We start from the raw sequence: 25131 nt of genomic DNA, 5'->3' as shown, positions 1-25131 counted from the left end.
CTCACTCGCTTTTCTCACCCCTGGCGAGGGTCCCTAATACAGAAATATCACTGTGGGCCCCAAGGGCTATCAGCTCCTCGATACCCTGGCTCAACCACAAAAATCTGCTGAGTTTATTATCGCTGGGAGCGCAAAGTCGATACAATCAACCTGCCTTTCCAGTATAATTCCTCCTAGCTGCTTCACCAATTCGCACTAACGGTGCGACCGGATCGCACTGCCTACCAATACTAATTATTAGCAAACCTTGTGATCTATTGGTAGCGCTTTGCGAAAACCCAGTTTTCGCATTCGGTATACCTGCCCTGTATACCGTCCTTCAGTTGGGCAATCCGCCTCGTCAGACAGCAACTGAGCACACTCCACAATAAAACAGTGTATCTACGTTACAACATCACACACTATACACCTTTTCTGCGCAGAAAATCAAAAGTTCCCAACAATAGTAATAATGTCTCAGAGGCTTTCACAAGTAATTATACTATGCATGTATAATAACTATCAAAACGATTGTTTAACCACGTGGCAAGTTTACCGGAAGTTCGCGTACGCACAGCAGGAAGTACACATACGCTAAACAATGCAATACAGTTAAAACGCACAATGACAGAAAAAAGAAACAGTTTTCTCTTTTGTCCCTAGGTTCTAGTTAGCGTGCCCTAGATAATGCAAAACGGACATTCGGTTTCGCAACACAGAGTAAAATTCAGGTTTTGAACACCATGCGTTCTTACCCGTTTATGACGCGTCTCCACCCTTTGTTGAGGAACCGAAATTCGTTGGTCTTGCGTATCATCGGCAACGAAACCTCCAAAGCTCACGAGCCCCCAAATTGTTAATGTGCGTATCGTCGCTAACCAATAACGATTGTCGAACCTCGATTTGTGTTTCCAAAGCACAAAGATTTATTCGCAATAAGTGGAAAAATATGCTCAAGCGAAGTAATAGTAAATACAGCCGTTACTTATCGCAGGCGCTCTGGATCCAGTGCAGTCATTCAATCCTGAAGTCTGGGGACAAGATGTCTGCACTCTGGATCACAAGCTGCTGCTTATATACACAATCAAATACAGTAATACAATGAAGATGGTATGGCTTGTATCTATTGGTCCGGGTCTCAGGAATGTCCAAGGGGTCGTCAATCATTGGCTGGTTCATCCTAAGGAATCCAAAGGAGGGGGTCATCTCTGCAGGGGGTATGCTCTGCTCTTCCCGCCAGAATTCCTTAGTCTTAAGTAGTTCATAATTCCCTATCATTCATAACTTGTGTATGCACTCTGCGATTCCCTCGCAGAGTGAACCAAACAGTAGGATATGTAACAAGGTTCATTATGATACCACTCATGATGTTATTCCTTTAACCCGTTCCGTGTATTTCACTAATATGCATGTAACTCTGATATAACATATAAATACTACTATATTTCGACATAACTGACTATGTGTTGCAACTACCATTAATGTATACTATTTTATAAGTATGCGTGTTTGTGCGAATGTATGGTAAAAGACCAATTACTGTTGCTGCCAAGTGTAGTGGATGCGTACGCCCTTTCACGCCGTAGCGTGCCCTTGTACGTCGATGCGTACCGTACGCATCTTTTCAGACAAAGACAACCAAGTTTGCTAGACTTTAATTGCAATGACTTTATCCAATTTACTGACTTCGACAGTTGGATAACACCCTCAGACAGTCAGTGTAAATAATCAAATTTTTTTATCAAGTTGAGTCCAGATAGAGATCACTAAATGTCAGAAAGGATCACTCTCTATTACAGTGTCAGAGGTCAGGACAGGTCACAGCTGGTGTTTCTGTAGTGTAGTGGTTATCACATTCGCCTCACACGCGAAAGGTCCCCGGTTCGAAACCGGGCAGAAACAGGCCTTAGTTCTCCTTTTATATAGGACATGTGAGGACATTTTATATAGGACATGTGAGATGTAAAATTGATATAATATCCTGTAAATACTATTTGTAGCAACAGGAAGTTTTAATGGCATTGCATCAGTGTTCATTAGGGAAACTAGTGTATTGTAAGGAATAATACAACCCTGTAAGTAGCAAGTTATTTTTGGTACAGAATTTTAACAAGACAAACATAAGCATGCAGGATGTTCGATACTAGAGTAGTGGGATCTGTAGGGGTGAGGGTGTCAGAGTGAAGTTAGCCATGCATTGGGAACGGGGGAACATTGTGGGGAGGTGGAGGGGCCCTGTTCTAATCATCTGTCCTGGGACCCATGATCTCTGATGACGGCCTTACCTCTTCCTATACAAGCAAATTTTCTACTGGCTGTTCCCATTGTTTGACTACACTGCTTGCTTACATGTACAACACCATCTATCTCTCCACCTTCATTCATGATTCAACAATCTTTTCCATACGCCTCCTGTATATCTTAGCAATAGCTCCTGTCGGGCACCTAACCTCTCTATGTCTTTTAGGAACAAGTCCCAGGGATGATGTCAATGAGGTTTCAGGGAGATATAGAAAGGGGCATTGCTTCCCAGCTTCTATATTGAATGCTGTGCGTAAGCGATTTATCTGCCAGGAACCACTCATCATTGTTCTTGGCCATGACACAGGGATCTGTGACTTGCCGTAACTCCCTGCCTAAAATTAAACAAGACATTACAGTTACATCCTGTAGCCTGAAGGGGTTAATTTTATTCATTAACCATAGAGCAACAGCGAAACATAACTATAATTTACAAAGAATCTTCTTGTAAATTAGTTACTAGTGAAGAGACAATTGAAGAACATTATTCAGCGTTAATTCCAAACAGTCTAGCTCCCTTGTTAGCGCAGTAGGTAGCGCGTCAGTCTCATAATCTGACAGTCGTGAGTTTGATCCTCACATGGGGCAAACTGTCTTTTTCTCACCCCTCTCTATGTTCTTTCTATGTTGTCAAACCAGCCATATTGCTCTGAGACGACTTAGAGGTTGCACTGACAGCCCAAGGTTCCAGTGAGTGGGCAAGAACTGATTCATATGGCTATTGCCCTCCTAATCACTTGAACCTGATGCTCAATAGGATTGCTGTGTTCAAAATGTGTAAGTGTCTGAGCACTTCAGCATAAAGTGATGGGAGACACCTAGTTGAGTGTCGTGTATTCCTTCATATGTAGGGATCTACTTATAGTGCAGAGGAGGTTTAGTTGAGATCAGATCTTCCCTAACACTAATACATCAAAAGTAAAATTGATCTTGTAACTATACAAGGTCTCCAACGTAATAGCAAAAAAGTAAAATTTAGATCAAACAAAAAACAAATTTAAAGATAAAAAAATGATGAAAACAAAATCTAACAATATTCCCTGTACTTCTTCCCAGCATGAGGAAACCACTTTAATCACTGTGAGACACATGCAAAAATGTCTGAATGTCACACAAAATGAACGGCACTCCATAATTTAGGAAATTATACCAAACACCCAAATATAGCACACTTATGTGGTGTGATGAGACACAAGGTGGGAAAGGACTGTCTCTGGATTTTGATTTTACTAAGAGACCACCCATCCAAGATGGACCCCTAATGAAGGACTAGGGAACAGGGACCCTGGGTACATCGATATGGGTAGGATAACACCCTCAGACAGTCAGTGTAAATAATCAAATTTTTTTATCAAGTTGAGTCCAGATAGACATCACTAAATGTCAGAAAGGATCACTCTCTATCACAGTGTCAGAGGTCAGGACAGGGCACAGCTGGTGTTTCTGTAGTGTAGTGGTTATCACATTCGCCTCACATGCGAAAGGTCCCCGGTTCGAAACCGGGCAGAAACAGGCCTTAGTTCTCCTTTTATATAGGACATGTGAGATGTAAAATTGATATAATATCCTGTAAATACTATGTGTATCAACAGGAAGTTTTAATGGCATTGCATCAGTGTTCATTAGGGAAACTAGTGTATTGTAAGGAATAATACAACCCTGTAAGTAGCAAGTTATTTTTGGTACAGAATTTTAACAAGACAAACATAAGCATGCAGGATGTTCGATACTAGAGTAGTGGGATCTGTAGGGGTGAGGGTGTCAGAGTGAAGTTAGCCATGCATTGGGAACGGGGGAACATTGTGGGGAGGTGGAGGGGCCCTGTTCTAATCATCTGTCCTGGGACCCATGATCTCTGATGACGGCCTTACCTCTTCCTCAACAAGCAAATTTTCTACTGGCTGTTCCCATTGTTTGACTACACTGCTTGCTTACATGTACAACACCATCTATCTCTCCACCTTCATTCATTCAACCAGCCATATTGCTCTGAGACGACTTAGACGTTGCACTGACAGCCCAAGGTTCCAGTGAGTGGGCAATAACTGATTCATATGGCTATTGCCCTCCTAATCACTTGAACCTGATGCTCAATAGGATTGCTGTGTTCAAAATGTGTAAGTGTCGGGGCACTTCAGCATAAAGTGATGGGAGACACCTAGTTGAGTGTAGTGTATTCCTTCATATGTAGGGATCTACTTATAGTGAAGAGGAGGTTTAGTTGAGATCAGATCTTCCCTAACACCAATACATCAAAAGTAAAATTGATCTGTAACTATACAAGGTCTCCAACGTAATAGCAAAAAAGTAAAACTTAGATCAAACAAAAAACAAATTTAAAGATAAAAAAATTATGAAAACAAAATCTGACACTATTCCCTGTCCTTCTTCCCAGCATGAGGAAACCACTTTAATCACTGTGAGACACATGCAAAAATGTCTGAATGTCACACAAAATGAACGGCACTCCATAATTTAGGAAATTATACCAACACCCAAATATAGTACACTTATGTGGTGTGATGAGACACAAGGTGGGAAAGGACTGTCTCTGGATTCTGATTTTACTAAGAGACCACCCATCCAAGATGGACCCCTAATGAAGGACTAGGGAACAGGGACCCTGGGTACATCGATATGGGTAGGATAACACCCTCAGACAGTCAGTGTAAATAATCAAATTATTTTATCAAGTTGAGTCCAGATAGAGATCACTAAATGTCAGAAAGGATCACTCTCTATTACAGTGTCAGAGGTCAGGACAGGTCACAGCTGGTGTTTCTGTAGTGTAGTGGTTATCACGTTCGCCTCACACGCGAAAGGTCCCCGGTTCGAAACCGGGCAGAAACAGGCCTTAGTTCTCCTTTTATATAGGACATGTGAGATGTAAAATTGATATAATTTCCTGTAAATACTATTTGTATCAACAGGAAGTTTTAATGGCATTGCATCAGTGTTCATTAGGGAAACTAGTGTATTGTAAGGAATAATACAACCATGTAAGTAGCAAGTTATTTTTGGTACAGAATTTTAACAAGACAAACATAAGCATGCCGGATGTTCGATACTAGAGTAGTGGGATCTGTAGGGGTGAGGGTGTCAGAGTGAAGTTAGCCATGCATTGGGAACAGGGGAACATTGTGGGGAGGTGGAGGGGCCCTGTTCTAATCATCTGTCCTGGGACCCATGATCTCTGATGACGGCCTTACCTCTTCCTATACAAGCAAATTTTCTACTGGCTGTTCCCATTGTTTGACTACACTGCTTGCTTACATGTACAACACCATCTATCTCTCCACCTTGATTCATGATTCAACAATCTTTTCCATACGCCTCCTGTATATCTTAGCAATAGCTCCTGTCGGGCACCTAACCTCTCTATGTCTTTCAGGAACAAGTCCCAGGGATGATGTCAATGAGGTTTCAGGGAGAGATAGAAAGGGGCATTGCTTCCCAGCTTCTATATTGAATGCTCTGCGGAAGCGTTTTATCTGCCAGGAACCACTCATCATTGTTCTTGGCCATGACACAGGGATCTGTGACTTGCCGTAACTCCCTGCCTAAAATTAAACAAGACATTACAGTTACATCCTGTAGCCTGAAGGGGTTAATTTTATTCATTAACCATAGAGCAACAGCGAAACATAACTATAATTTACAAAGCATCTTCTTGTAAATTAGTTACTAGTGAAGAGACAATTGAAGAACTTTATTCAGCATTAATTCCAAACAGTCTAGCTGCCTCGTTAGCGCAGTAGGTAGCGCGTCAGTCTCATAATCTGAAGGTTGTGAGTTCGATCCTCACATGGGGCAACCTGTCTTTTTCTCACCCCTCTCTATGTTCTTTCTATGTTGTCAAACCAGCCATATTGCTCTGAGACGACTTAGAGGTTGCACTAACAGCCCAAGATTCCAGTAAATGGCCAAGAACTGATTCATATGGCTATTGCCCTCCTAATCACTTGAACCTGATGCTCAATAGGATTGCTGTGTTCAAAATGTGTAAGTGTCTGGGCACTTCAGCATAAAGTCATGGGAGACACCTAGTTGAGTGTAGTGTATTCCTTCATATGTAGGGATCTACTTATAGTGCAGAGGAGGTTTAGTTGAGATCAGATCTTCCCTAACACCAATACATCAAAAGTAAAATTGATCTTGTAACTATACAAGGTCTCCAACGTAATAGCAAAAAAGTAAAACTTAGATCAAACAAAAAACAAATTTAAAGATAAAAAAATGATGAAAACAAAATCTGACACTATTCCCTGTCCTTCTTCCCAGCATGAGTAAACCACTTTAATCACTGTGAGACACATGCAAAAATGTCTGAATGTCACACAAAATGAACGGCACTCCATAATTTAGGAAATTTTACCACACCACTTATGTGGTGTGATGAGACACAAGGTGGGAAAGGACTGTCTCTGGATTCTGATTTTACTAAGAGACCACCCATCCAAGATGGACCCCTAATGAAAGACTAGGGAACAGGGACCCTGGGTACATCGATATGGGTAGGATAACACCCTCAGACAGTCAGTGTAAATAATCAAATTTTTTTATCAAGTTGAGTCCAGATAGACATCACTAAATGTCAGAAAGGATCACTCTCTATTACAGTGTCAGAGGTCAGGACAGGGCACAGCTGGTGTTTCTGTAGTGTAGTGGTTATCACATTCGCCTCACATGCGCAAGGTCCCCGGTTCGAAACCGGGCAGAAACAGGCCTTAGTTCTCCTTTTATATAGGACATGTGAGATCTAAAATTGATATAATATCCTGTAAATACTATTTGTATCAACAGGAAGTTTTAATGGCATTGCATCAGTGTTCATTAGGGAAACTAGTGTATTGTAAGGAATAATACAACCCTGTAAGTAGCAAGTTATTTTTGGTACAGAATTTTAACAAGACAAACATAAGCATGCAGGATGTTCGATACTAGAGTAGTGGGATCTGTAGGGGTGAGGGTGTCAGAGTGAAGTTAGCCATGCATTGGGAACGGGGGAACATTGTGGGGAGGTGGAGGGGCCCTGTTCTAATCATCTGTCCTGGGACCCATGATCTCTGATGACGGCCTTACCTCTTCCTATACAAGCAAATTTTCTAATGGCTGTTCCCATTGTTTGACTACACTGCTTGCTTACATGTACAACACCATCTACCTCTCCACCTTCATTCATGATTCAACAATCTTTTCCATACGCCTCCTGTATATCTTAGCAATAGCTCCTGTCGGGCACCTAACGTCTCTATGTCTTTCAGGAACAAGTCCCAGGGATGATGTCAATGAGGTTTCAGGGAGAGATAGAAAGGGGCATTGCTTCCCAGCTTCTATATTGAATGCTGTGCGGAAGCGATTTATCTGCCAGGAACCACTCATCATTGTTCTTGGCCATGACACAGGGATCTGTGACTTGCCGTAACTCCCTGCCTAAAATTAAACAAGACATTACAGTTACATCCTGTAGCCTGAAGGGGTTAATTTTATTAATTAACCATAGAGCAACAGCGAAACATAACTATAATTTACAAAGCATCTTCTTGTAAATTAGTTACTAGTGAAGAGACAATTGAAGAACATTATTCAGCGTTAATTCCAAACAGTGTAGCTGCCTCGTTAGCGCAGTAGGTAGCGTGTCAGTCTCATAATCTGAAGGTTCATGATTTAATCCTCACATGGGGCAACCTGTCTTTTTCTCACCCCTCTCTATGTTCTTTCTATGTTGTGAAACCAGCCATATTGCTCTAAGACGACTTAGAGGTTGCACTGACAGCCCAAGGTTCCAGTGAGTGGGTAAGACCTGATTCATATGGCTATTGCCCTCCTAATCACTTGAACCTGATGCTCAATAGGATTGCTGTGTTCAAAATGTATAAGTGTCTGGGCACTTCAGCATAAAGTGATGGGAGACACCTAGTTGAGTGTAGTGTATTCCTTCATACGTAGGGATCTACTTATAGTGCAGAGGAGGTAACACCAATACATCAAAAGTAAAATTGATCTTGTAACTATACAAGGTCTCCAACGTAATAGCAAAAAAGTAAAACTTAGATCAAACAAAAAACAAATTTAAAGATAAAAAAATGATGAAAACGAAATCTGACACTATTCCCTGTCCTTCTCCCCAGCATGAGGAAACCACTTTAATCACTGTGAGACACATGCAAAAATGTCTGAATGTCACACAAAATGAACGGCACTCCATAATTTAGGAAATTATAGCAACACCCAAATATAGTACACTTATGTGGTGTGATGAGACACAAGGTTGGAAAGGACTGTCTCTGGATTCTGATTTTACTAAGAGACCACCCATCCAAGATGGACCCCTAATGAAGGACTAGGGAACAGGGACCCTTGGTACATCGATATGGGTAGGATAACACCCTCAGACAGTCAGTGTAAATAATCAAAATTTTTTATCAAGTTGAGTCCAGATAGAGATCACTAAATGTCAGAAAGGATCACTCTCTATTACAGTATCAGAGGTCAGGACAGGTCACAGCTGGTGTTTCTGTAGTGTAGTGGTTATCACGTTCACCTCACACGCGAAAGGTCCCCGATACGAAACCAGGCAGAAACAGGCCTTAGTTCTCCTTTTATATAGGACATGTGAGATGTAAAATTGATATAATATCCTGTAAATACTATTTAAATGAACAGGAAGTTTTAATGGCATTGCATCAGTGTTCATTAGGGAAACTAGTGTATTGTAAAGGAATAATACAACCCTGTAAGTAGCAAGTTATTTTTTGAACAGAATTTTAACAAGACAAACATAAGCATGCAGGATGTTCGATACTAGAGTAATGAAATCTGTAGGGGTGATGGTGTCAGAGTGAAGTTAGCCATGCATTGGGGACGGGGGAACATTGTGGGGAGGTGGAGGGGCCCTGTTCTAATCATCTGTCCTGGGACCCATGATCTCTGATGACGGCCTTACCTCTTCCTATACAAGCAAGTATTCTACTGGCTGTTCCCATTGTTTGACTACACTGCTTGCTTGCTTACATGTACAACACCATCTATCTCTCCACCTTCATTCATGATTCAACAATCTTTTCCATACGCCTCCTGTATATCTTAGCAATAGCTCCTGTCGGGCACCTAACGTCTCTATGTCTTTCAGGAACAAGTCCCAGGGATGATGTCAATGAGGTTTCAGGGAGAGATAGAAAGGGGCATTGCTTCCCAGCTTCTATATTGAATGCTGTGCGGAAGCGATTTATCTGCCAGGAACCACTCTTCATTGTTCTTGGCCATGACACAGGGATCTGTGACTTGCCGTAATTCCCTGCCTAAAATTAAACAAGACATTACAGTTACATCCTGTAGCCTGAAGGGGTTAATTTAATTAATTAACCATAGAGCAACAGCGAAACATAACTATAATTACAAAGCATCTTCTTGTAAATTAGTTACTAGTGAAGAGACAATTGAAGAACATTATTCAGCGTTAATTCCAAACAGTGTAGCTGCCTCGTTAGCGCAGTAGGTAGCGTGTCAGTCGTGAGTTCGATCCTCACATGGGGCAACCTGTCTTTTTCTCACCCCTCTCTATGTTCTTTCTATGTTGTCAAACCAGCCATATTGCTCTGAGACGACTTAGTGGTTGCACTGACAGCCCAAGGTTCCAGTGAGTGGGCAAGAACTGATTCATATGGCTATTGCCCTCCTAATCACTGGAACCTGATGCTCAATAGGATTGCTGTGTTCAAAATGTGTAAGTGTCTGGGCACTTCAGCATAAAGTGATGGGAGACACCTAGTTGAGTGTTGTTTATTCCTTCTTACGTAGGGATCTACTTATAGTGCAGAGGAGGTTTAGTTGAGATCAGATCTTCCCTAACACCAATACATCAAAAGTAAAATTGATTTTGTAACTATACAAGGTCTCCAACGTAATAGCAAAAAAGTACAACTTAGATCAAACAAAAAACAAATTTAAAGATAAAAAAATGATGAAAACGAAATCTGACACTATTCCCTGTCCTTCTCCCCAGCATGAGGAAACCACTTTAATCACTGTGAGACACATGCAAAAATGTCTGAATGTCACACAAAATGAACGGCACTCCATAATTTAGGAAATTATACCAACACCCAAATATAGTACACTTATGTGGTGTGATGAGACACAAGGTGGGAAAGGACTGTCTCTGGATTCTGATTTTACTAAGAGACCACCCATCCAAGATGGACCCCTAATGAAGGACTAGGGAACAGGGACCCTGGGTACATCGATATGGGTAGGATAACACCCTCAGACAGTCAGTGTAAATAATTTAATTTTTTTTGTCAAGTTGAGTCCAGATAGAGATCACTAAATGTCAGAAAGGATCACTCTCTATTACAGTGTCAGAGGTCAGGACAGGTCACAGCTGGTGTTTCTGTAGTGTAGTGGTTATCACGTTCGCCTCACACGCGAAAGGTCCCCGGTTCAAAACCGGGCAGAAACAGGCCTTAGTTCTCCTTTTATATAGGACATGTGAGATGTAAAATTGATATAATATCCTATAAATACTATTTGTATCAACAGGAAGTTTTAATGGCATTGCATCAGTGTTCATTAGGGAAACTAGTGTATTGTAAGTGTAACACCCCCTTCTGTATTAAGCATTGTGAGGGTGTATATATATATTGAACAATGCAGATGCTTCTTACCTCGGTACTTGTTTTTCAGTGCCTCAACCCGAATCGCTGCTTTCTCTTCTGGGGTGTGTTCAAAAGATACACCAGGGGGAGATTCGGGAAACACCCTGCCCAGTATTAACACTCTGTGACAAACTGTGTGCTGCAAAAGCCATCCCGGCACATTTATTGAAATGGAAACCCTGAATGCAGCTTTGTAATTTAATAGAAAAATATAGTTTGGTATAATTTGAAATAATAGTGCAAACAATACAATACAGCAATAAGACAGTGTGGATTAAAGTACAGCACCACTTCTTACTATGAACACCAAGTTATCACAATAACTCGCAATGAATCAATAACATTAACAGCATACAAAATAAACATTAACTGTCACAGCCTTATACAAAAATATATCAGATACCTTACTTGCTCCTGATACTGGGAATATCTTGCGGGTGAATGTATATATATTTTCCTTTTAGCTCTACAATGTACTGCCAAACACACACACATCAGCAGTATTCAAACACACCACACAAATGGAGCAGTGCACTGCAAGTTTGGGCCCTTCTGTATGGATGCTGCATGGCATGGAAGCATCATGTGTCCAGATTGCAGCTTTTAGATGTCTTTAAATCACTTGCAGTGAGGTACAGCAGTCACAGTATGCAAACCCTCCTGTAGCAACAACTGTAAAATCATTTCTTATTTGTATTCTGGGACTTGTAGTTCCATAAATGCTGATTAGACAAACACTTGTTGCAATTTTACCTGCCCACCCATCTATCCCTAACTCTTCAGCCCTTGTGGCCAGATATAGTCCAAACCCCACTTGAATAATAACAGATAGGTAAAAATAACCAGTTACTTATCTGCACCAGTGTGTGTCACAGGTCTGAACTTGATTATCTCCAAAATGGCTGACTTGTAAAATATCCTTCTTCAGAGGTGCATGCAAACCTCCTCCTACAGCTTCACACTGTGACTTCCAGCAGGTTCTGTTCAGGACTCCACTGAGCTCTGATATCTCTGCAGAATGTCTGTTCTTTCTGCTCAGACCACCAATCCAGTGCCCCTCTGCCTAGGGTCACCTATCTGGACTGGTCACACAGCTCAGTCTCTCCCAGGATGCTCCTCTCTCTCTCTCCCTCTGGTTTCTGAGCCTTCTTAGGCTCCGCCCCCCTTTCATAATAGCATTCTGGGAGATGTAGTTCCTCCTCCTGGACTGGTAAATAGCTATATCCATCTTTTTTCTTACTGATGCAATTGTGATTATTAGCTCCTGGGTGCTCAAGTCCAATTGCAGCATCCCCATGGGTTACACACTCCCCCTGTGGGGCAAGTCCACAATGAACAAATGATGAGGCTTGTCCCACATCCTGCAAATTTAAAGGGGTTAAGACATCCTGTCTATACACACTCTCACACCCATACACAACAGGCCCTGGCATAACAGATATGGGAGTCAGATATGGCCACTGATAGACCCAGCAAGGATAATTCACCTTAGGAATCTCAGTCATATGACCTAGACTATCATAAGTCAACATCATTGGGGCTCTAGGGGTCCTTTTGGGCCGATCCTGAACTGGTGGGTTCTCTCCCTCTCCCCCCAACACCCTTTTGGGGCGTTCAGTGTATCCTCCATCTGGATCAATGACGTCCCCATCCATGTCAACTCTCTGGTTAGATCCTTCTTCCACTGAACACTGAGAATCCAACCGTCCAGCTACTCTTGGGTTGACACCTTCATCTGAAATGGCAGCCATAGTTCTCCTTTCTTCGACTTGTGGAAGTCTTACAGCGGCCCCTTCGGTAGACCTAGTGAGCCTTCTGATATCTTGTCTCCAATCTATTTCTCCCAATTTCCCTGGAGCTTCATACCCCCAATCATCTCCTTCCTCATCTTCTTCTGTGATCGGTTCTCTGAATCGTCGTGATCTTCTGGGTGTGGACACTTTTGGCTCATCTGTTTCAGGCTCCTCCCAGAACCGAACACCATCTCTGATGGGAAGCAAATGTTGTCGATGGTATGTCTTTATAGGGCCTGTCAGCCCCTCGGGCCTAATTCGATAGGCTGGGATGTCTGGCAATTTCGCAACCACAACATGAGGATCCTTTCGCCAATGATTGGCTAACTTGTGTTTCCCCTCTCTGCCATCTTTGCGGCTGGTTTCTCTATACAGTAGCCCCTGCTTCACCACCAATGACTCTCTCTGTCTGTTTAGCAAAATAGCTTCCTCCGTTTTCAAACTACCCTGGTGGATTCTTTGTCTGTGTTTAACAGACCACCTAACTGCTGCTATAGAGGAGTCATTCTGCTGATCTTCTTTGACTTGGTTCGAACTCAACTTCTGAAGGTCACTGAGCTCCATTTGACTCAGCCAGCAATATTGTCTTGGTAGCGCATCTGTCGTTGCCCCTAGAGCTGTTAAGCATTCTTTGACTGGAGGCACGACCACACGTCCCTCGTGACACATCCCTTTCACCTCTGAAGCTGGCAACTCTATCCATTCTTCTTCCTGAGATTCCACAAACCTTCCCGGTAATCTTGACAAAGCATCGGCATCTACATTTCTTTTCCCAGGCCTGTACTTTATTATGAAATTGTAAATGGCCAGCGCCACCAACCATCTGTGCCCAGTTGCATCTAGCTTCGCTGTGGTCTGCACATATGTGAGGGGATTGTTGTCTGTATGCACTTCGAACGGTACTCCATACAAGTAGTCGTGAAGTTTGTCAACAACTGCCCACTTAAGGGCCAGGAACCCCAACTTATGCACCGGGTAGTTCCGTTCACTGGGTGAGAGACCTCGACTGATGTAATAGACTGGTCTTAACCTTCCATCTTGCACTTGGTATAGTACTCCCCCAAGTCCCTCAAAGGAGGCATCTACATGCAGAATGTATGGCAACTCTGGATCGGCATATGCCAGAACAGGCGCTTGAATCAGGCAGGTTTTCAATCCCTCAAAAGCTTGTTCACAAGCCTCATTCCACCTTTCCTCGAACGCATCATTTACCCGGAACAATGGTTTATCTTTCCGATGGGAACCTCTTGGAGCAGGGTAACCTCGAGATAGATCTGAAAGAGGCTTGACAAGTTTACTGAAGTTTGGGACAAACCTTCTGTAGTAGCCACAGAACCCCAAAAATGACCTTAATTCTGTCACAAACCGCGGCGGTACTCACAGCCGCCGCGGCTCGCTTCCTGTCTGCCCCAGCGTCCCGGCCGTCACCATGACGACCGGGACGTCACTTCCCTTGCAACGCCGACCATTGTCAAGACAACGGCCGGACACCTCATAGTATAGCGCTGCGTCCCGGCAACAGGGGACAGCCGGGCGCATGCGCAAGGTTATGTAATAGCCTGGAGGCTATTTAGGTGTTGATTTAATTAATTAACAGGGACCTGTGTGTGGTTACAGAGCTAGGTTCTGATTGGTCTAACCATGTACCTTAGGCAGTGAGGTCTGCAGCCTCACTGCCGGTTATAGTTCTGTATCCAGTCTGCTAGCCTGCTCCCTGCTTGTTCCTGTCTATTGGACCCTGTTACTGCTTACCCATGTATGACCCTTGGCTTGAATTTGGACCCCGCTTGTGAATGAGCTTTGGCTTGAATACTTACCTCCCTGTCTGCTTGTGACCTCTGACCTCAGCTTGTTCCTTGATACCGTTGTCTGCTGCCGGCCTCTAGCCTCTGCTTGGACTCCACTCCGCTGGCTTGGGTTCTCCCTAGCCGGTGCACACTTCACGACCCTCTGCCAGTCTGCAGCCCAGTCTGTCCCCACCATCAGGGGCTCCAGTGAATACCTGACTGGTAGAGTAGACCCCGGGTTGTGTTGTACCGGCTAGCGGGGTTCCTAACATTATAACCGGCCTAACGTTTCGGAGACGAAGTATGGAAGTATGGAAGAAAGCGGAACCAAATCGTCTCCTCTTCAAGCCCTAGCGGGTCATATTGAGACTCTCTATCAGATGATCCGGGAACTGTCCCAGCGTTTGTCCTCCCCAGACGGGGTCTCCCGGACTACACTGCTCAGTTCTGGTTCAGTTGATGAACCCAAGTTAAATTTGCCGGACCGGTTCTCCGGAAATAGAGCCCTGTTCCGAAATTTTAAAGAAAGCTGCAAACTCTACTTTCAGCTGAAACCTCGGTCTTCTGGTTCGGAACAGCAGAAAATTGGAATAGTCATCTCCCTCCTGCAGGGTGACCCCCAGTCCTGAGCCTTCACCCTACCACAGTCGAGTCCTGTCATGCAATGGTTGGAAACGTTCTTTAATGCACCAGGCCTTCTTTATGATGATCCAGATCGAGTTGCCTCTGCTGAGGCTCATCTACGGGCCTTAAAGCAAGCTCAACGTTCTGCAGAAGAATACTGCGCTGAATTCCGCAGATGGTCGCCTGACAGTGAGTGGAACGATCCAGCGTTACGCAGCCAGTTTCGCCTAGGACTGTCAGAGGAGATTAAGGATTCACTTGTGCAGTATCCTTCCCCCGCCTCATTGGAGAGCCTTATGCAGCTTGCTATTAAAATTGACAGGAGAATCAAGGAGAGGAGGACTGAGAAAGAGGCATCTTCTTTTTCATCTGCATTTATTCCGGCCTCCACGGCTGTTGAGAAGCCTACGCACCCGGGGGCGTTTCGTCTCCCTCCTGAGGAAAGAGACAAGAGACGGTCACAAGGTCTATGTCTTTATTGTGGCAATAAAGGCCACTTCTCCTGCTCCTGTCCATATAAACCTGAAAAAGGAGCATGTCTGGAAAAGGTTCACTTAGGCTTCCAAATTGTTTCCCAAAAAAATGCTGTCCTTATTCCCGCACAACTCGCTTTCGGTGCCAGTTCCGTGGCCCTGTCGGCCTTCATTGATAGTGGAGCTGCAGGCAACTTCCTCGACATCCGGTTTGCCCATTCTGCTGGGATTCCTATGGTGAAGCTTCGTTCTGCAATTACAGTTTGTGGCCTAGATGGGAGTCCATTGCCTGGAGGAAAAATCGTTTTTGAGACCCCATCACTACAACTGAACATAGGAGCTCTCCATTCCGAGGCAATAATCCTCTTCCTCATCGACTGTCCGTCAGTCCCGCTGATTCTGGGCCATCCGTGGCTTTCCCGTCATAATCCCGTCGTGGATTGGGCAAAAGGTGAAATTGTCCAGTGGAGCTTGTTTTGTACACAGTCCTGCTTGACTCTGCCTCTGCGTGTTATCCAGTCTATTCCGGAGCAACTTCCCTCACAATATCATGAGTACTGGGATGTGTTCTCCAAAAAGGCTGCAGACACTTTACCACCTCATCGAGACTTCGACTGTGCTATTGACCTTATTCCTGGTTCCAAGTTACCTAAGGGGCGCTTGTATTCTCTCTCTGGTCCCGAGACCAAGGACATGCAAGCTTATATTGAGGAAAATCTTGAGAAGGGGTTTGTCAGGCCATCCAAATCTCTTGTAGGTGCCGGATGCTTCTTTGTCTCAAAGAAGGATGGTGGATTGCGGCCCTGCATTGACTACCCAGGCCTTAATTTAATTACAGTCAAGAACACCTACCCTCTCCCTCTCATCTCAGTCTTATTCGATCAGTTAAGAGGTGCCACCGTCTTCACCAAGATCGATCTCCGTGGAGCATACAACCTCATCCGCATCCGAGAGGGAGATGAGTTGAAGACGGCATTTAATACACACTCTGGCCACTACGAGTATCTGGTCATGCCGTTTGGCCTCAGTAATGCACCTGCTGTATTTCAAGACCTGATTAATGAAGTTCTCCGTGAATTCCTTGACCACTTCATGGTTGTCTATTTGGACGACATCCTGATATACTCTCAGTCGCTGTCCTTGCATCGGACTCATGTTAAGCAGGTTCTCCAAAAACTTAGAGACCACCATCTCTTCGCCAAGTTGGAGAAATGCGAATTTGAGGTACAGAAGGTGTCATTTTTGGGATACATCATCTCTCCGGCTGGCTTCTCCATGGACCCAACTAAAGTCCAAGCCATTCTCGACTGGGTACAACCTAACAACCTCAAGGCCGTGCAGAGGTTCTTGGGCTTCGCAAATTATTATAGAAGGTTCATCCACAGTTTTTCTGATATAGTGGCTCCTATAGTCGCCCTTAACCGGAAAGGGATGGATTCCACTAATTGGCCTCCTCAAGCAGTAACTGCATTTGAAGCCCTAAAAAGAGCGTTTGTATCTGCTCAAGTCCTTAGACATTCTAATCCCGATCTTCCTTTTGTATTAGAAGTGGATGCCTCCGATGCCGGTGCTGGCGCTATCCTTTCTCAGAAGGATCCTCACACTCACCGTTTGCATCCATGTGCATACTTTTCTCGTAAGTTCTCTACTGCTGAAGCGAATTACGACGTGGGCAATCGAGAGCTATTAGCTATTAAGTGGGCCTTTGAGGAGTGGCATCACTGGCTGGAAGGAGCGTACATGTTGTCTTTGTGATTACGGACCACAAGAATCTACAGTACATTCAGTCGGTAAAACAGTTGAATCCCAGACAGGTCCGCTGGGCACTCTTCTTTACCGGCTTCAATTTCGTAATTACGTACAGACCTGGTTCTAAAAATGTCCGGGCAGATGCTCTGTCTAGGAGCTTTATGTCACATCACGTTCCTGTTTCTGATTCTCTACCTATCATTCCTTCCTCTATAATTCATGCCGGACTAACTCAGGATTTAGGTGTGACGCTCCATAGATTCCAGAAGATAGCTCCTGCTAATACTCCAGGAAATCGTCTGTTTGTTCCAGTCCACTTGAGGAAAGCGGTCCTTTCTGAGGCACATGTCAACAAGACAGCCGGGCATCCTGGAATCCATAAAACATTGAAAATTCTTTCTCGTGCCGTGTGGTGGCCCTCATTATCTGCGGATGTCGGAGACTTTGTCCTCTCCTGTGAGACTTGTGCAAGGAGTAAGGTTCTCAGGAACTCTCCTTCAGGCCAGCTTGTTCCGTTGAACATTCCCTCAAAATCTTGGACACACTTATCAATGGACTTCATCGTTGATCTCCCATCCTCTGCAGGACATAATACCATATGGGTGGTTGTAGATCGTTTTAGTAAAATGTCCCATTTCATACCGCTAACCAGACTTCACAGCGCTAGAGATCTAGCGGTTCTCTTTGTCCAACATATATTTAGACTCCATGGTCTTCTTGTTCATATTGTCTCAGATCGGGGTTCTCAGTTTGTTGCGCAGTTCTGGAAGTCGTTCTGTACCATTCTTGGAATGAAAATCAGCCTTTCATCTGCATACCACCCTCAATCTAATGGCCAAACGGAGAGGGTTAATCAGTCCCTGGAGCAGTTTCTACGATTATACACCACTGAATTCCACGACAACTGGTCCTCTCTGTTACCCTGGGCAGAGTTTGCGTACAACAATTCCTGTCACTCATCCACTCATACATCTCCGTTCTACTGTAATTTTGGTTTCCATCCCAGGTCCAATTCTTTATATTCGCTCAGGTCCGCTGGTATTCCAGAGATACGTCCTACAGCTTCAGATCTCAGAAGTATCTGGAAGAAAGTTCAGTGCGCTTTAAAACGAGCCTCATTTTTCTCTAAAAAAATTTCAGACCGCCACCGTACCACCTGCTCCTTCAAAGTGGGCCAGTAAGTGTGGCTTTCGACACGGAATATTAGGCTTAGACAGCCTTGTAAGAAACTGGGGCCTAAATTCATTGGTCCGTTCCTGATCATCAAGCAGATTAATCCGGTAGCTTTCAGATTAAAGATTCCTGGTTCACTGAGGATCCCCAACACTTTTCACTGTTCTCTATTTAAGCCGGTGCTATACCCGAACCAATCTCAGCCTCCAAATTTGCCTGTGAGAAATATGAATAAACCACCTAAATACATTATCCAGAGGATTCTCGACTCTAAAAAGGTGCAGGGTCAGGTGCACTTCCTAGTGCAGTGGAAGAATCGCGGATTAGAGGAGCGGTCCTGGGTCCCGCGAAGACGACTGCACGCTTCAAAGCATTTGAAGGAATTTTTTAAGAAATTCCCTGGGAAACCTGGATGTCGGGGTCCCTCGACCCCTCCTCAAGGGGGGGGGGGTAATGTCACAGGCCGCGGCGGTTCTCACAGCCGCCGCGGCTCGCTTCCTGTCTGCCCCAGCGTCCCGGCCATCACCATGACGACCGGGACGTCACTTCCCTTGCAACGCCGACCGTTGTCAAGACAACGGCCGGACGCCTCATAGTATAGCGCTGCGTCCCAGCAACAGGGGACAGCCGGGCGCATGCGCAAGGTTATGTTATAGCCTGGAGGCTATTTAGGTGTTGATTTAATTAATTAACAGGGACCTGTGTGTGGTTACAGAGCTAGGCTCTGATTGGTCTAACCATGTACTTAAGGCAGTGAGGTCTGCAGCCTCACTGCCGGTTATAGTTCTGTATCCAGTCTGCTAGCCTGCTCCCTGCTTGTTCCTGTCTATTGGACCCTGTTACTGCTTACCCGTGTATGACCCTTGGCTTGAATTTGGACCCCGCTTGTGAATCTCGTGACCCTGAGCTTTGGCTTGAATACTTACCTCCCTGTCTGCTTGTGACCTCTGACCTCAGCTTGTTCCTTGATACCGTTGTCTGCTGCCGGCCTCTGACCTCTGCTTGGACTCCACTCCGCTGGCTTGGGTTCTCCCTAGCCGGTGCACACTTCATGACCCTCTGCCAGTCTGCAGCCCAGTCTGTCCCCACCATCAGGGGCTCCAGTGAATACCTGACTGGTAGAGTAGACTCCGGGTTGTGTTGTGCCGACTAGCGGGGTTCCTAACAAATTCATTCAGTATTGTTGGTCGAGGCCATTCTTTCACCGCTTCTATCTTCGCTGAATCTGTAGAAATTCCTTCCCGATCCACAACATATCCCACATACTTGACCTGGGTTTTACAGAAGCTACACTTGTCAAGGGACAACTTCAATCTTTTCTTTATTAAGCGATCCAATACCTTGAGGAGTCTTTCGTTGTGGTCATTCAGTGTTCGGCCAAATACTATCAAATCATCCAAGTATACCAGCACTTCCCTGAAATTCATGTCACCCACAACATCGTCCATGCATCTTTGGAAAGTGGCTGGAGCCCTTGATAATCCTTGTGGCAATCTTTTGAACTGAAAGAATCCAACCGGGCAGATGAAGGCGGTTTTCTCAGCATCCTTCTGACTCATCAATATCTGATAGTACCCAATGCGTAGGTCTAGCACAGAAAACCACTTGCTTCCCTAAAGACAATCAAGGGCTTCGTCTATCTTAGGGACAGTGTACTGATCAGGAATAATGCGCTTGTTTAATGTCCGGTAGTCCACGCACATCCGTATTTTTCCCGTCTTCTTTCTAGCCAGCACAATAGGAGAAGCATAGGGGCTCTCAGATTTCTCAATCACATCATTCTCTAGCATCTCCCTTAAATGTTCCTGAATATCATCTAAATCAGCAGGGGCTAGGCGTCTTGACCGTTCTCGGAAAGGCCTGTCGTCCGTTAGCCTTATGTGGTGCTCCACCTCTGTCGCTAGGCCTAAATCCCAGTCCCCCAAAGAGAAGGCAGCCTCTCTTTGTAGCATTTGCATAACTAGCCAGTGTCGGTCTTCTTGACCAGCATCACTACCATTAAAGCATTGATCAAAACTTCCTAGTTGTAAAGTGGTTTCTTTCGGAGAAATCTTTCCCTCTTTCTTCTTATAAGCAGCCAGACACATAGGATGAATCTTAAGTGTTTTACTATAACTTGTTCCTCCCACCTCTTGGCACCAGTTGGCCGGTATCTCGAACAAGTGGGAGTTAGTTCCAATAATCACTGGGACATCTCGAGGTTCTCCTTCGGCCTCAGGACAGACATGGCAACCACCTTCACCTATTCTTCTATTCCAGCTACTTCCCGTGGGAACTTCAAAGGTACAGTGATGTACCCAAGGTAGGGATAATTCTTGTCGCTCAGACCCCAGATGGTCAGTCCACACAATGGCTTGATGGGCAAGTCAGATAGATTCTCTCGGTACCACTTCTCGAACATAATGGACACCTGTGAACCACTATCTAGCAAGGCTATACAAGGTCTTCCATTTAGGCATGCAGGCACGTGAGGAGTGGGTCCCAGCAATCCTTTGCGCAAATGACTATATCCCAGGTGAGAGTTCCCCACAGTGTTAGTGTCAGCTTTCTTTAGAGGGCTAGTGTGGCGGTTAATGGTCCTCCCTTTCAGTTTCCTGAAAGCTTCCCATCCCTGTGGGGTGGTGTGGGTGACCACCTTTCTTCTCTTCCTCTGAGGACATTGTCTAGCGAAATGCCCAACTTCTCCACAAGTGAAACAATTGCTCTGCTTCTGAGTCGTGCTAGCTTTGAGAACTTGTCGGGTGCGGATGTTCGGGTGCAGTTGCTCGGTAGTGTGGTTTTTCAGCATCTGTGCTTGAATCTGCTTCTGAATCTCCAACAACTGAGCAATCTGTTCACCTTGTTTCTCCACAATCTTCATTAACTCAGTGCTGGGAATGTCAGCCTCAAGCTTTGACTGTACGACCTTGACTTTCTTGTTCACCCTCTCTCGGGACTTAACTATAGCTTCCTCTAGTTTAACATCCTGTATCAACTGAAGAAAAGTAAGTGATGTTTGTCCCAGATGAGCATTTCTTATCTTCATCGCTACTGGGTCAAGGGACAGAGCTCCCCGTAACAACTGATGCATACGCCTGTCATCTACGTCTGCTAGGGGTATTCCTTTCTTTGACACAATAAGGTGGATCAGCATGTCCAGCCGATAGATATAACTGGACAATGTCTCCCCTGACTCCTGATAGGTGTGGTGTAGCTGATAGAGAAGATCTATAGCATCCTCTTCCATTCCATATTCCTGATCTAGAGTCGCTAAGTAGTGTTGCGCAGTGGCTTGGGGGTCATTTCTCCGTACGGCTTGGATTAGTTCTCCAGCGGGACCTCGCAGGCTTTCAACGATCCGCTGTCTCTTATAGGATTCGGAGCAATGCCATTCCTCCAGGTATTGGGAAGCCATCTCTTTCCATGCCTCGTAAGTTTCTTCTCCAGCAGGGACTGGTTTTATTCCTGAGAAAAGTCGGAGCCTTCTGTAGTCCCCTTCATGCTGTGACTTTTCTAACTGCTCTACCAGTTTCTGTACAGCAGTGAGGAACAGTTCGCTTTGAGCCTCATCAGCTTTCCTAGTACTGGAGGGTAACTGAGAATTCTCTTCCCTGGCCTGAGGGAATACTTGTCTGTTAATATCTCCATCCGGAAGTTCAGCGTTAAGAGGTGCTGTGGCTAGCTGTTTTGGCTTCAATGGAATCACAATGTGCCATTTTTGTTTTTGTGGCCCAGAAACAACAGAGGGAAGAAAATCTCTATTAAATTCTGCTTGCGTCTCGCATAGGATCAGACTGGTCTTATCCACATCTCTATCTTTCCATCCAAGGATTTTAGGATGCTCTACCCCATAAATCTTGTGGAGCATATGCAGGACTTCCTGATCTGTCACTCCCTGAAAGTCACCATAGATCCCTAAACATCGAGTTGGGGCCACAGTCTGCTGTTCACACCACAGAAACACTTCTTCTCTTAGATTATCCATGACGTCTGTGCTGATGGGTTTCACTGAGTGTGTCTTCAGGATCTCATCAGTGCCTCCACTGTAACACCCCCTTCTGTATTAAGCATTGTGAGGGTGTATATATATTGAACAAAGCAGATGCTTCTCACCTCGGAACTTGATTTTCAGTGCCTCCACCCGAATCGCTGCTTTCTCTTCTGCGGTGTGTTCAAAAGATACACCAGGGGGAGATTCGGGAAACCCCCTGCCCAGTATTAACACTCTGTGACAAACTGTGTGCTGCAAAAGCCATCCCGGCACATTTATTGAAATGGAACCACTAAATGCAGCTTTGTAATTTTATAGAAAAATATAGTTTGGTATACTGGGAATATCTTGCGGGTGAATGTATATATATTTTCCTTATAGCTCTACAATGTACTGCCAATGGAGCAGTGCACTGCAAGTTGGGGCCCTTCTGTATGGATGCTGCATGGCATGGAAGCATCATGTGTCCAGATTGCAGCTTTTAGATGTCTTTAAATCACTTGCAGTGAGGTACAGCAGTCACAGTATGCAAACCCTCCTGTAGCAACTATTAAAGTAATTCTATCGTTTTAAAATAAGCATTGCCCAATCAATTGTATGTGTTTCCAAAGCACATGGTGGTTTATTTTAGCAGATGTAAATAATCAACAATTCAATACATTATTATATTGTGATAAAGTACAGTACAGCACAGCCAATACCAAAAGTTACATACATACATACCGCTGCAAACGCTGCGCTTCCATGGGTCCCAATGGAACAGTGTATCTGTTAGATAACTGTGGTCAGAGTTGACTGACCCTGGTGGTGGATGCAGCTAATATATACAGTCAGTGTTTCATTGTGAACAATAGAGATGACGTAGCTTGCTTCCATAGGTCCAGGCACAGGGTGGCTTCAGGGTAAACAGTTCATAGGCTGATTCAATCTAAGGAATCCAAAGGAGGGGGTCGTCTCTCCAGGGGGTCTGCTCCTTTCATAGTCAGCATCATACAAAGGTTTATTCCCTAATATCAATAACTAAAGTATGCAATGTGCGATCTTTTCGCCGACTGCACCGGACAGCTGCTGATGATTAGGGCTTCAATATGATATCAGGCATGACACCTTTCCTATAACCTAAACCTTTAATAACACTAAAATGTATATATAATCATATTATATAAACTAATAATAAACCAAATGCTATCTGCTCATAAATTACAGTGTAATGGAACCAATATGAATTGTATAAATAACTAAATGTTGTAATGCTTGTGTGTGCATGCGTATTTTACCGTGCGATCGCATCACGCCACGTGTTACGTGGCGTACGCTTCGCAATACACACGGCAAACCAATATTAAACCAATATACTTTCGTTCATCCAATTATACGACTTCAACACAACAACTGTAAAATCATTTCTTATTTGTATTCTGGGACTTGTAGTTCCACAAATGCTGATTAAAAAAACACTTGTTGCAATTTTACCTGCCCACCCATCTATCCCTAAACTCTTCAGCCCTTGTGGCCAGATATAGTCCAAACCCCACTTGAATAATAACAGATAGGTAAAAATAACCAGTTACTTATCTGCACCAGTGTGTGTCACAGGTCTGAACTTGATTATCTCCAAAATGGCTGACTTGTAAAATATCCTTCTTCAGAGGTGCATGCAAACCTCCTCCTACAGCTTCACACTGTGACTTCCAGCAGGTTCTGTTCAGGACTCCACTGAGCTCTGATATCTCTGCAGAATGTCTGTACTTTCTGCTCAGACCACCAATCCAGTGCCCCTCTGCCTAGGGTCACCTATCTGGACTGGTCACACAGCTCAGTCTCACCCAGGATGCTCCTCTCTCTCTCTCCCTCTGGTTTCTGAGCCTTCTTAGGCTCCGCCCCCTTTCATAATACCATTCTGGGAGATGTAGTTCCTCCTCCTGGACTGGTAAATAGCTATATCCATCTTTTTTCTTACTGATGCAATTGTGATTATTAGCTCCTGGGTGCTCAAGTCCAATTGCAGCATCCCCATGGGTTACATAAGGAATAATACACCCCTGTAAGTAGCAAGTTATTTTTGGTACAGAATTTTAACAAGACAAACATAAGCATGCAGGATGTTCGATACTAGAGTAGTGGGATCTGTAGGGGTGAGGGTGTCAGAGTGAAGTTAGCCATGCATTGAGGACGGGGGAACATTGTGGGGAGGTGGAGGGGCCCTGTTCAAATCATCTGTCCTGGGACCCATGATCTCTGATGACGGCCTTACCTCTTCCTATACAAGCAAGTATTCTACTGGCTGTTCCCATTGTTTGACTACACTGCTTGCTTACATGTACAACACCATCTATCTCTCCACCTTCATTCATGATTCAACAATCTTTTCCATACGTCTCCTGTATATCTTAGCAATAGCTCCTGTCGGGCACCTAACCTCTCTATGTCTTTCAGGAACAAGTCCCAGGGATGATGTCAATGAGGTTTCAGGGAGAGATAGAAAGGGGCATTGCTTCCCAGCTTCTATATTGAATGCTGTGCGGAAGCGATTTATCTGCCAGGAACCACTCATCATTGTTCTTGGCCATGACACAGGGATCTGTGACTTGCCGTAACTCCCTGCCTAAAATTAAACAAGACATT

At 44.4% G+C, this 25131-nt stretch overlaps 6 non-coding genes across 6 annotated transcripts; all 6 read left to right on the top strand.

Annotated features, from left to right (window-relative positions):
* Positions 1-1808: 1808 nt before the first annotated feature.
* Positions 1809-1881, top strand: TRNAV-CAC (transfer RNA valine (anticodon CAC)). Its single transcript has one exon. It is a non-coding gene; the product is annotated as a tRNA-Val (tRNA).
* Positions 1882-3719: 1838 nt separating this feature from the next.
* On the top strand, positions 3720-3792 carry TRNAV-CAC (transfer RNA valine (anticodon CAC)). The gene has a single exon. It is a non-coding gene; the product is annotated as a tRNA-Val (tRNA).
* Positions 3793-5057: 1265 nt separating this feature from the next.
* TRNAV-CAC (transfer RNA valine (anticodon CAC)) lies at positions 5058-5130 on the top strand. Its single transcript has one exon. It is a non-coding gene; the product is annotated as a tRNA-Val (tRNA).
* An 890-nt stretch (positions 5131-6020) lies between these two features.
* TRNAM-CAU (transfer RNA methionine (anticodon CAU)) lies at positions 6021-6093 on the top strand. Its single transcript has one exon. It is a non-coding gene; the product is annotated as a tRNA-Met (tRNA).
* Positions 6094-6930: 837 nt separating this feature from the next.
* TRNAV-CAC (transfer RNA valine (anticodon CAC)) lies at positions 6931-7003 on the top strand. The gene has a single exon. It is a non-coding gene; the product is annotated as a tRNA-Val (tRNA).
* A 3665-nt stretch (positions 7004-10668) lies between these two features.
* On the top strand, positions 10669-10741 carry TRNAV-CAC (transfer RNA valine (anticodon CAC)). The gene has a single exon. It is a non-coding gene; the product is annotated as a tRNA-Val (tRNA).
* The last annotated feature ends 14390 nt before the right edge of the window (positions 10742-25131 follow it).

This window comes from Mixophyes fleayi (genome assembly GCF_038048845.1).
Source record: "Mixophyes fleayi isolate aMixFle1 chromosome 4 unlocalized genomic scaffold, aMixFle1.hap1 SUPER_4_unloc_1, whole genome shotgun sequence".
NCBI classification, from domain to species: Eukaryota; Metazoa; Chordata; class Amphibia; order Anura; family Limnodynastidae; genus Mixophyes; species Mixophyes fleayi.
The sequence above is the reverse complement of the archived record's forward strand: the minus strand, read 5'-3'. Positions and strand labels throughout refer to the sequence as shown.